This window comes from Camellia sinensis, chromosome 6, assembly GCF_055761805.1.
Source record: "Camellia sinensis isolate YWXY chromosome 6, ASM5576180v1, whole genome shotgun sequence".
Classification (NCBI taxonomy): domain Eukaryota; kingdom Viridiplantae; phylum Streptophyta; class Magnoliopsida; order Ericales; family Theaceae; genus Camellia; species Camellia sinensis.
In genome coordinates, this window is record NC_138966.1 from 26,712,047 (window position 1) to 26,724,655 (window position 12,609).

The 12,609-nt window shown below is 38.4% G+C and overlaps 1 pseudogene across 1 annotated transcript; it reads left to right on the forward strand.

Annotated features, from left to right (window-relative positions):
• Window positions 1-166: 166 nt before the first annotated feature.
• On the forward strand, window positions 167-12,330 carry LOC114264888 (D-cysteine desulfhydrase 2, mitochondrial-like; annotated as a pseudogene). Its single transcript, XR_014333841.1, has 5 exons — window positions 167-394; window positions 9,744-10,125; window positions 10,883-11,012; window positions 11,153-11,329; window positions 12,028-12,330. The product of XR_014333841.1 is annotated as a D-cysteine desulfhydrase 2, mitochondrial-like (transcript).
• Window positions 12,331-12,609: the final 279 nt, after the last annotated feature.

Here is a 12,609-nt window from a genome sequence, read left to right on the forward strand (position 1 = left end):
CCCAGGTTTGACTTGGGCCAGATTTTTGGAGCTGTTCTACAACAAGCATTTTCCCCTTAGTGTCCGAGATCGCAAGACCACGAAATTTCAGACTCTGACACAAGGTAACAAGACAGTTGCAGAATACGACCGCGCTTTTACCGAGTTGGCGAGATATGCGCCTCACATGGTCGATGATGAATACAGAAAAGCTAGAAAATTCAAAAGTGGACTGCGCGGACCAATTCAGGGTCGAGTTAACATGCTCAACATGCCGACTTACGCTGGGGTGTTGGACCAAGCCATCCTTGCAGAAGCTAACCTAAACCGGTATCAGAATTCAGGAGAGAACCAGAGGAAGAGACAGGACAATGATAGCCGCCGAGTTCCGTTTAGCGCCAAGAAAAAGGCGAATGTGGGCAGCTCCAGCAACTCGAACCAGGAAAGTAGCGCTAAGTCGATGTGTGCAAGTTGTGGGAAGCCACATTCTTGGGTTTGCCGTTGGGCATCAGGAGCATGTTTTGAATGTGGTGAAATGGGTCATCGCGTGAAAGAATGTCCGAAGACAAGAACTGACGATGGTAAGAAATATGGGAGCACCTCGGGCTCTGTGCAAAGAAATAACATCGGGAGGGCCCAAATGAGACAAGGCAGAGTTTTTGCGTTGGTACCAGGAGACACTACGAATGTTGAGACAGTGGTGTCAGGTACACTCTCAATTTCCTCTCAAGATGCATACATATTAATTGATTTGGGATCTACACATTCATTCATATCTGTTAAGTTTGCCGAGAAATTAAATAGAGAACAAGAACCCCTTGATTATATATTACATGTGGCTACTCCATCTGGGAGGACTATGATTGTTGCATCCATTTATAGGGCGTGTATTGTTGTGATTGAGGGTGTAGAAATATTAGTTGATTTGATGCCGTTAAGCATGACCCACTTTGATGTCATATTGGGGATGGATTGGTTAGTAGTGAATCACGCATCTATTAATTGTGTTTCCAAGGATGTCACATTGAAACCCCTAAACCAAGCCGAGGTTATTTTCCAGGGTAAAGGAGTAGTACCCCCACCTTACTTAATCTCATCTATGAAAGCCTATAAATTGATCCAAAAGGGGTGTCGAGGTTACCTGTGTAGTATACTGAGTAATTCGAATGGAAGCGTTAAGCTAGCCGACATCCCAGTTGTCAAGGAATTCCCCGACGTCTTTCCAGATGACTTGCCTAGCTGCTTTGTTGATAGATAAATAGAATTTACGATTGATATTACGCCGGGAACCCAACCTATCTCCAAAACACCCTACAGAATGGCCCCAGCCGAACTTAAGGAACTGAAACTGCAATTACAAGAATTGTTGGGTAAGGGATTTATTAGGCCGAGTACTTCACCATGGGGAGCACCCGTTCTGTTTGTTAAGAAAAAGGATGGCACACTTCGTCTTTGTATCGACTACCGAGAACTGAACAAGGTAACCATTAAGAACAAGTATCCGTTGCCGAGGATCGATGATTTGCTTGACCAACTACAAGGGGCACGAGTCTTTTCTAAGATTGACCTCAGGTCGGGCTACCACCAGCTGAAGGTTAAGGCCGAAGATGTCGAGAAGACTGCTTTCCGGACAAGGTATGGCCACTACGAATTTTTGGTAATGCCTTTCGGAGTGACCAATGCTCCTGCAGCATTCATGGATTTAATGAATAGGGTCTTCAAGCCGTACCTAGACGAGTTCGTAGTTGTTTTCATCGACGACATATTGATCTATTCCAAGAATGAAGTTGAGCATGAGAAGCACTTGGGGCTTGCCTTACAAGTCCTAAGAGACAAGAAATTATATGCCAAGCTTAGCAAGTGTGAATTTTGGCTCTCCAGTATCTCGTTCCTAGGGCATGTGATTAACGAAGAAGGTATTTCAGTCGATCCAAGTAAGATTGAAGCCGTTGTAAATTGGCCGACACCGACTAATGTATCCGAGATTCGTAGTTTTCTGGGTTTAGCCGACTATTACAGGAAATTTGTGAAGGATTTTTCAAGGATTGTAGTACCGCTGACACAACTAACTCAGAAAGGAGGGGCGTATGAATGGATCGAGGATAGGGAGTCCGCTTTCCAAGAGTTAAAGACGAGGTTGGTTACAGCGCCGATACTTGCTTTACCGTCAGACAAGGAAGAATTTCAGATTTATAGTGATGCTTCACATAAGGGATTGGGCTGTGTGTTAATGCAAAGAGGTAAGGTTATAGCGTACGCATCTCGTCAGTTAAAACCCAATGAAAAGAATTATCCTACCCATGATTTGGAACTGGCAGCCGTAGTCGTTGCTTTAAAGATGTGGCGCCATTACTTGTATGGAACTTCTTGCCAAGTTTTCACAGACCACAAAAGTCTGAAGTACTTGTTCACTCAAAGGGAATTGAATATGAGACAGAGAAGATGGCTTGAACTATTAAAGGACTACGACATGCAGATTCAGTACCACCCGGGTAAGGCAAACTCCGTAGCCGACGCGTTGAGCAGGAACTTAGTTGGAAGTTTGGCGTGCCTGGCAATGATTTCAGTAGAGCCGACCATAATTGAGGAAGTGAAGACCAGACAGATGGAGGATAAGTTCCTCAAGAAGGTAATTGATGAATTCGTCACCAAGCCAAGGCCAAGGTACACCATTGAAAATCGAGTGCTTAAGTTTGAAGGGAGATTGTGCGTGGCCGACGTCCCAGAGTTGAAAAGGAAGATTTTGCAGGAAGCCCATAGCTCCAAATTTGCCGTTCATCCGAGAAGCACCAAGATGTACCAAGATGTGAAGCGGACTTTTTGGTGGTCAACTATGAAAAGAGAAATAGTCGAGTTTGTATCCCAGTGTCTATGTTGTCAGCAAGTGAAAGCAGAACATCAGAGGCCAGCAGGACTTCTTCAACCCTTGTCAATCCCTGAGTGGAAATGGGAACATATCTCCATGGATTTTGTGATTGGTTTGCCGAGGACGCAAAAAGGTATGAACTCAATTTGGGTTATAATTGACAGATTTACTAAGTCAGCACACTTTTTGCCTGTTAAGACTACATTCAATGCTGACCGACTTGCTAGACTGTATATGAATGAGATTGTGAAGCTTCATGGAGTGCCGATGTCCATAGTGTCAGACCGAGATTCGAGGTTTGTTTCTAGATTTTGGCAGAGTTTACAAAGGGCTTTGGGAACCGAGTTGAAGTTTAGCACAACATTTCATCCCCAGACCGATGGACAAACAAAAAGAACGATTCAGACACTCAAAGATATGCTCAAACTATGTGTGTTAGATTTCAAGGGAAATTGGGAAGTACATCTACCGTTAGTAGAATTCGCCTACAACAATAGTTATCAAGCCAGCATTGGCATGGCATCGTACGAAGCTTTGTATGGAAGGAAGTGCAGGTCGCCGATATGTTGGACTGAAGTGGGAGATAAAGCCTTGATTGGTCCCGAACTGGTTCGAGTTACAACCGAGAAGATTAAGCTCATTCAACAAAGGATTAAAACCGCACAGAGCCGGCAGAAGAGTTATGCCGACCAGAGAAGGAGGGAATTAGAATTTGAGACTGGGGATCATGTATTTTTGAAGACCTCACCGACGACAGGGGTTCCAAGATTTGGGAAGAAGGGTAAATTAGCACCTCGATATATTGGGCCATTTGAAATCCTTGAGAAGGTCAACCCTGTTGCTTACAAGCTTGCCCTGTCGCCAGAATTAAGCCAAGTCCACAATGTGTTTCATGTTTCAATGTTGAGGAAATATATCCGAGATTCACTGCATGTGATTGATTATTCTGAGATTGTGGTTAATGAAGATTTAGGCTACGAGGAAAAGCCGATGAGAATTATTGACAGGCAAGAGCGGCAGTTGAGAAACAAATCGATACCAATGGTAAAGATCGAATGGGAGGGGCATTATGGCAAGGAGGCTACATGGGAAAAGGAAGAGGAAATAAAAATCCGTCATCCGGAGTTGTTTGTAGAGTAAGATAACTAAAGTTTGGGGACCAAACTTCTCTAAGGAGGGTAGACTGTAGTGACCCTCATTCCCCACCTTAGCCTCGGGCATGAGCATTTGTATAATCTTGTTTTGCTAAGTTGCAGTAGTGAATTTTCTTGACTTGTCTTAACTAGAATGAGATTTTTGTCATGGTTTGTACTTATGTGAAATTTACTTGTTGAGTCTTGTTCTTTTCTGGTGAGTCCAGCGGAGGTCACCTTAAAGCCAGAACCACGTTGAAACCACTTTGGTTGACCTCTACCTTCGTCCTAGCATATTGGCCGAGATGTCATTTTCTAGGCCGAGGTGTATCATCAAGGCCGAGAGGTGTATCATCTAGGTCGAGATGTTATCCTTGAACCCAAGTGATCTAGTTCCGGATTGGTACGACCTAGACCGAGGTGTGGCACATTTGGGCCGAGGTGTGGCACAGCTAGGCCAAGTGTTGTCCGTCCTAGCCGGGATCATAAATACCTCACCTACTGGAGCCGATGTTTTCACCCGATGTCAGTACCTTGTCAGAGTGCCATGCCGCTTTACTTGTTAAACACCCTTTCGCCATACTTTGTCTGGTCTGTCAGCCACCTTTTCGGGAAAACCAACCCGCCGTTGCCACGTGTCCGAGCTGAATGTTAAATCAGCTGGCAGTGAGTAGAACCTATCATTTTGTATCATATCTTTGCCTTGAGAGAGAGAAGCTCTAGAAGGAGTTTTAGAGTGAAGGAGTGGATCTTGGAGCTTGATTCTTAGAGATCTAACCGTTAGATTCGTGTATTAAAGTTAGATTCTTGACCTACTCTTGTAGTTCTTGTTAATCATCTAGCTGCATTGCATGATCGAACCTGATTTGCAAGCCATGCATTGATTGAAAGTTTGGTTTTAGAAAGAGAAAGTAGTATTCATGTGTTCTTGAATAAAAGCCTTGTTTGATCCGAAAGTTTGCATTAAGATTCATGCTTTTGTGTTTGTTTTCATAAGATCTTCGAGAATGGGTACCCAGGTCCATGTTTTTAAATTCATAGCATGAAGTTCTAGATTTCGTAGTGACAAGTTAAGATTGAACATTCATGTGTTTCATGTTCTTCAGCAGAGGGAAACCCAGATTTTCCCGACTTCATTTCCTTGAGCGTGGCCACCGGGACCACACCTCGGCAAGAAGGTGTGGGACCTCGGCAATAGCCTGGTTGGTACCCAGCATGTTTTTCCCGAGAGGAGAAACAGTGTTTTGTCTTGGTTCGACTTAGTTTTGAAGGAATGCCGAGAACATCTGCATCCATGTAAAGCTTGTTTGAAAGTGCATTCAATAGACCTTGCCATGTGTTTGTAGGACTTGGACTCTCGCTTGACCCCGACGTTGAAGAACTAGGTGAGTGGTATTTTTGATAAAGCTACGTTATAAAGTTTTGATAAAGTTTTGCTTTGTTTTGAAAAGTATTTGCTAAGCATGAATGACTATCCCTATTTGTGTATCAAGTATTAGCTTTGATCTTGGAAATCTTGAAAGTCCGTACGTGCTAAGGGACTATAAGCATTTGTAGCACAATCTTGAAAGTCCGTACGTGCTAGGGGACTATAAGCATTTGTAGCACAATCTTTGTTAATGTCACCCATGAAACTTGAAAGACTTTGATTGATGAAGCTCGATAGATTTGTTAGATGAACTCGATTATCCCACGTTTGTTACAAGCTATGATTATGCATTGTTTTGTTAAAGATCTCGGATGTCATACATGCAAACCCTTTATTACTTGTACCATTCACTGAGTATCCAAGCTCACCCTCTCTATATATATATGTAGGTGATGAACAGGAAGGCGGTGACGCCTAGGTGTGACTCGCGAGATTGTTTTGGGTTTTTGTTATGTCGGCCTAACTTGTATTCATGTCGACAGTCTTGAAAATTATGCTTCTCGGCTCATAATGCTTGTAATTTACACATGTCGGCTGGAGAAGCCTTTCGATCAAGATGTAAAATGTATTTTGTACTTTATTGTATTGTATCCAAGTTGTAATATTATGTAGAGTTGTATGCTATTCCATGTGGCTTACGCACTGCTCTTATGGACCACTTGTATTTTTAAATTATTGCTTCCGCACTTGTGAGCCCTATATATATTCATACTTGTTTGTGCGTGGATTTTGAAAGTTGGCCTTCGGTAATCCCGGATTACTGGCCATCACGGCACCAAACTAGTAGGGGTGGTTTGGGGTCGTGACAACACCATCCATAGAAGGCAAGGGAGACTGATGAAGAATAGCTTCCTGAAGTGGCTTAAATTGATCACGAAGGGCCATAAGAAATTGAACAAGATGTTGCTTCTCCTGATACTTGGTATAACTGTTAAATAACTGCAAATTTGACGGTTCCATCAAAGTAAGCTGATCCTAATAAGTAGCCATTTCATTTTAGAACTCTTGAATGGACTTATCTTTCTGACTAGCACTGCGAATAGACATCTCAAGTTCATACTGGTTTGTAAAGTTAGACTCAAGGTACATAGTTTTCAAATAGTTCCAAACTTGTTTAGAAGTAGACCACTTGGAAAAATTCGTAGTTTGAACTGAATTATAAAACCAAGTAAGAATTTGCACATTTTCCTTATCCCATTTAGCAACATCGGCCTCAGTTTCTTGAGATTCTGTAGATTTAATAGTCACACTAATCACATAGTTCCACACGCCTTTACCCATTATAAAATTTTTCATTACATAAGACCAATAAGAGTAATTAGTGCCATCTAACTTAGTGGTTATAGCTTGCAATTTATCATCAGCTATAATACTATAATTAAGTAACACAGTAAAACCAAAGCAGACTGACCAACCAAAGTTGCAATTGCTATAATTATAGAACCAGTTAGGTCAAACTTATAATAACCTTATCACCACAAATATCAATAAGAGAAAACCAAGGTAAAGTAGAGAGAGAGAGAGAGAGAGAGAATCTAAAACTGGAAGTCGATACTTTGATCATGTGTGAACTAGAACAGCCATACTTGGCCATATTTGAGCTCCTGTTGTTCAAACCTTAACCCTAAATGGGTCAAAATCGAGCCTCTGTAACACCGTTCAATTGATGTCATCTCACGACGATAACATCACCAAGGAAGAGGTCATCAACAGAGTCCTCGACGTCGTCAAGAGCTTCGATTGAACCAGATGATGGGTTGAAACAAGTTGAAGAGCACTCGGTTGTGTGAGACATGCAACCTAGGACTCCGACGCAACCTAGAGACCAGAACCAGCAACCAGGAAGAGCGTAGTGCTTCGAAGTGGGACGAAGAGAACAGAGAACACAGAGAACCCCAGCGAAGGCCTTGCAAGAGAGAGAGAGAAAGGGGCTGCGATGGTCGATGATGACATACAAAAGGTATGCTAACATCTGGGTTGTGGCTCTGATACCATGATAACAAACTTGTTTATTGATTAATTAAATGATCAATCAAATGAGTACAAATATATATAATCTAAGAGAATCAAACCTTAACAACCTAAAGGATCAAACTATCCTTAATGAATAATATAAACTACCATAATTCACAAAGTGGACATTGGAGTTTATCTAGGATCGGATGCCAACAACGCTATGCTCTATAAAGCAATTATTTAAGAAACTGCCATGGAATACAAATGAAACAATGTTATTTTTAGACAAATAAATTGATCGAGAAATATGGCCAGACCTAAAAGCATAACACTAAATAATGATCTCTTTCCAAGTCCAAGTGTAATAGCCAACAAATAAAAAATAAATAAAACGAAGCAAAAAGTCTATTTTAAATCTTGCCCCATATCTTGCTCAATAGGAAGCTTCCACATAATCTAAATTCATATGAGATGACCTTGTTGCTATCAGTCTTTGATGGTGGTAAGTTTCTTATTGATGTATACATTGGCTTGTTTGCATCATAGAAACTAAATCTTGGGGGTTGAAACAAAAATGCAAAAGTAAATGTTAAAGCCTAACTGTTTCACTTCAAAGCATTTTTGTTTTTGTTTGCAGATAGTATGTTTGAATGAAGCTACCAAACAAGCTACACATGACCTACTTTCCCTAGTAGCAAACACTCGTGGAATTTAAAAGAAAAAGAAAGTGTAAGACTGATAAAGATGAGAAAAAAATTAGGTAGCCTATTGGAAAATATGCGTATATATATATGGTTTAGATTGTTGCTGAATTTGCGTATCTTCTACACATGGTTTAGATTGTTGCCCAATATGTATATAAATATGTATAAGTCTTTGTATCTGTTGGAAAATTAAATTTAAATGTCACAATTGTAGAGGAACAAAATTTTGAGGGGTTAAAAAATTGTGACATGTTTAAATAAAGAGAGCATTCAGAAAATATTTGATACCGACCTTTATGAAGAACTCTTTGGCAGAGGCATGAATTATCTCTAATCCAAAGTCATTTGCAGTCGGGAAGCGCCATCTAACTTGACAAGAATGCAGAATGTTTATTACTTCTTCAAGTTTGACACGTCGTGAATATATATATATATATATATATATTTTTGTGCTATATGATATGTCTTGCAGTTTATTTCTTTAGATGGTATAACCAACTGTTGTAAGATTGAGAAGTATCTCCTTCTTGAAGACATAGACTCCTATGGAAGTAATATATGGCTTCTTTTTAGCCTCTTCTCTTGATAGTCCTATAACTATTGTATCTATTGCCTAGAAAAGTATAGAACTTTGTGAGAAAAATAAGTCCAAGAGTCCATAGATACTATAGAACTTTGTCAGAGTATTACAAAATTTGAGTAATTACCATTGCCTTTAAATTAGCTCCTTTGGGCTTTTCATTGGATGAAAGGATCTTTCCTTTCTATCTATCTTCAATAACACAACTGCCTCACAGCATCTGTCGTACCTTAGAACCACCTATTACCTGTCTCACCTTGAGCTTGAGTAACTGCTAGAGCCTACACATACCAAAACAAGATGCAATTAATCGAACACATTTTTTACTCACAAAAGATCCTAAAGCAACCAAGTTCTACATTAAATTACATATGAAAAAAATTGAAAAATACATGAAGATGAGAAATGAATTAGGTAGCCTGATAACTCAATGGATCTCTTATGAGTATGAATTCATGAATCTAAATACAAATATGCGAGTAAGACTTAACAAATTGGATATAGATTTATTTTATTTTATTGAGAATTTAATTTTAGAGGCAAAAAAATGAGAAATGTTTTATATAACTAACTCCAAGTAATTGAGATACAACACTTAATTTAATTCTATTAAAATTTAAGCAAAATACTTGTATCTAAAAAAGTTGATAGGACAAGTAAAAAAAAATAATTAAATTTTACAAATATATTAAACTCCCACCATTAAATAAATCAAGTGAGACATGAACAAGTTTGCACATATACCTATAAATTTGGTACAGCCAGATAACCACGTCCATTCAATCATGCTTGCTTTTAGCATACAAGAATATATTCTATGGTGGATCTCAGTTGCTTCTTGTTTTTATATGTTTCTCTTTTCATAATATGTATTCATCTTGCACCTATGATATACTTATTCCTAGAATCTTGAGGCACTTTTGGGACTGAGTAATATCCAGTTCAGACATTTTGTATGTTACATGTGGAGGTTGCCAAAGTGCGCATACGGCAGTAATGGGTAGGTACTTTAGTTTTGCAAGGAAGTACAAATATTTCATATTTTAAAATTTTCTTAAAAATCGATTTTCATTTGTTTTGGTGAAGTGAGCCATAGAATCCAGTTTCCAATAATTGGTTTGTGTACCTAGCAGTTGTTTCCTATGCAGAGAGAGGACTGAGGTCACATTTGCTTCTCAGAGGAGAACAGCCTGAAATTCTTACTATCTACAATTTGATTTCCATGCTACATGGAAGTGCCATTTATGTTCCTAGATCTCTTTATGCCAAGAGGAAGGAAATGCTTGCAAAACATGCTGATTTGGTAGCAGGCAGTAGCGGTTTTGTTGTATGGCTAAGTGACATTTTAGAGGCTTCCTTGACAACTCAAATATTTGGGAAACCGAATTGTGAGCGACTGGATGTTCATAGATATGCTGAAAGTTTAAAAAGGGTTGTTATTGTCAATGAAGGTGCATGAGATGCTGTAGGTTTACTACGTAAGTGTAAAAATGTGGTTTGATACTTATTTGCCATTAAATGTTTGCATATCTCCTTGTATTTGAGGACGCATTGTGACAATCGCTATGTTTGTGCATCTATGCTTGACTAATTGTAAGAAAAAAAATAAAAATAAAGAACTATTTGAGCATGTGTTTTGTAACTTGTATATATATATATCATTTTATTAGATGTCTATGGCATAGGCGAACATGCATTGCAAAATATGTGGCTTGATATTACCTGTCAATTTTGTTTTTTGTTTGTTTAAGGGGGGGGGGCGCATTGGTTCAGTGGTTAAAACTCGACTATCAATCAATCTTGAGGTTGTGAGTTCAAACTTGTGGGCAGCCATTTTGTGTAAATAATGCCAAATGTTAGGTCTGTACCTAATCTACCTGCCTAGACCTTACTCTCATCCAATGGGTACTAAACTAGGCATACTTTTATTTGCCTTTTTTTTTTTTTTTTTGGGTTGAAGTTCTTAGTTATGTCTTTAAACTTCATTGACAAATGAGCTATTTGTGCAGTAATTGTCAATTAAGTTTTATGAATGGTCTGAAGAAATAAGGACAAAGATCGATAAAATAAATGCACAATCAGATGGTCATCGTTACCCAAGTTGGTGGATGGTATGGTCTATGGAAAAGTAATTTCTTATTATGTTTAGTTATGTATTTTTCTCTATTTGTTTGCATTTGCTTATTTGATTAGTTGTTCTCTATGTCCAGTATCTTTAGAATTTCTCTGTTGTAGGTGTCATCCGTCTTGTGCAGTGCTTATCCCAGAATCATGTATTTGGAAAAAAGCAAGCCTTTAAAGTTGTTGTAGACGTTGGTACGGGAACAACAACCATTGGTTTAGAAATTGGAGCCATATGTTTAGGGTACATCCCTATTTATACATGTAACATGTCTGGTTAAATCTCTTCAATTTTTGAATAGTTCTAGTGCTTTCTTATGAGATTTGAGTCTTGTAGAAGCAAAATAGTGCGACAACACATTTCACATATATTTTTTTTTAAAGGCTTCCATGGGAGGTGTATGCAGTGATGCTAGCTGAAAATATTGATGGGTACAGAAGATGGGAGGAAGAGTTGGTTTCTGATTTCCAAAGGTGTTGCGGTTTTCCCATTGTTGACCAAGTCTTAAACAGAGCAAATGGAAGATTTGTGCATTGGTTAGAACATAGCTGCCCAAGAAAGTAAGTGATATGCCTTCTGATTTGGCAACATTATTATTATTATTATTTTGGTTTTTTGGGCATGCCATTGTGGGGTGTGCCATGAGAGTTATATTTTTGGATTCGCCTTTATGAGATTTTTACAACTAGATCCATGTTGAATATGAAAATTTGAAGAAAAAAAAGACGGGAAACATATATATATATATATATATCACTTATAAAAAGTGTGCACTTTTAAATCAAATATATATAGATATATGCACTTTTAAATAACTTTTACACTAATGGCCATAACTTTGTGCTTGTTGATATGTTTTGTGCATTTTTTTTTTTTTTTTTTTTTCACGTAATGTATTTTTTCAATATCTATGTGCTTGCAAACTACCAAAGGTGGTTTGGGGCAGTGGTAGCCTTTTAAAATTTGCAATTTTTTGTAGTCATTCCAAATTGATGGTTATATACTTTTATTTATGTTGAGAAATTCATATCTCGATGTTCTATGAAATGTTGGAAAGTTAGATTTTGATTCAAGTTGCATGATAATCAAATTGCTGAGGGTTAACTGTGATGACACATGAAATTGAGGCAAAGAATGTGAATCCAATTAAGGGCAATAACGTACAAGCAGATTGAGGAGGTTGAAGACTTTTTTCTAGTTTGAATTTGAATAACCACTCTTAATCGAGAAATGTTTTTATTTTTATTTTTGCTTTCAGATTCGGCAATGCGTTGACTGGGCAAATAGAGATGTGCCAACAAATTGTGTAGCAAACTGGTGCTATAGTCGATCAAATATACACGTTAGCCGCTTGGGAATTAGCAACACAACTTAGCCAGAGTGAGTCAAAAGGCGGTGCAAAAGTGACGATGCTTCACACCGGAGGTACAGTGCGCATGTTTGGGTTATAGCACAGAGATACAAGAATTACTTTGACATGCTCAAAGGAACTATTGTCTGAGAGCTTCAAATTAGACATCAAATGAATGAATTAAATGGAAATCCAAATATATTCAATTTATCCAGAGTTTTTTTAGCCTAATTGTTTGTTGCCTTTTGTTTTCCTTTATGCTCTTTTAAACCCATCCAATGGTTTGTTATTCAAGTCTTTCCTTCAAATTTTTGCCTCTGTAAAATTGGATTTCTGGGTAAAATGTTTTTAGGTACATACCATAGCAAACTCATATATATTTCAAAGTATAAGACAATAGATGATGATGAATCTTATGCCTATGCTTTTGTTTAATATAATATTCTTATTTAAAAAATTAATTTTTTAATAACATTTTTATTCGTATTT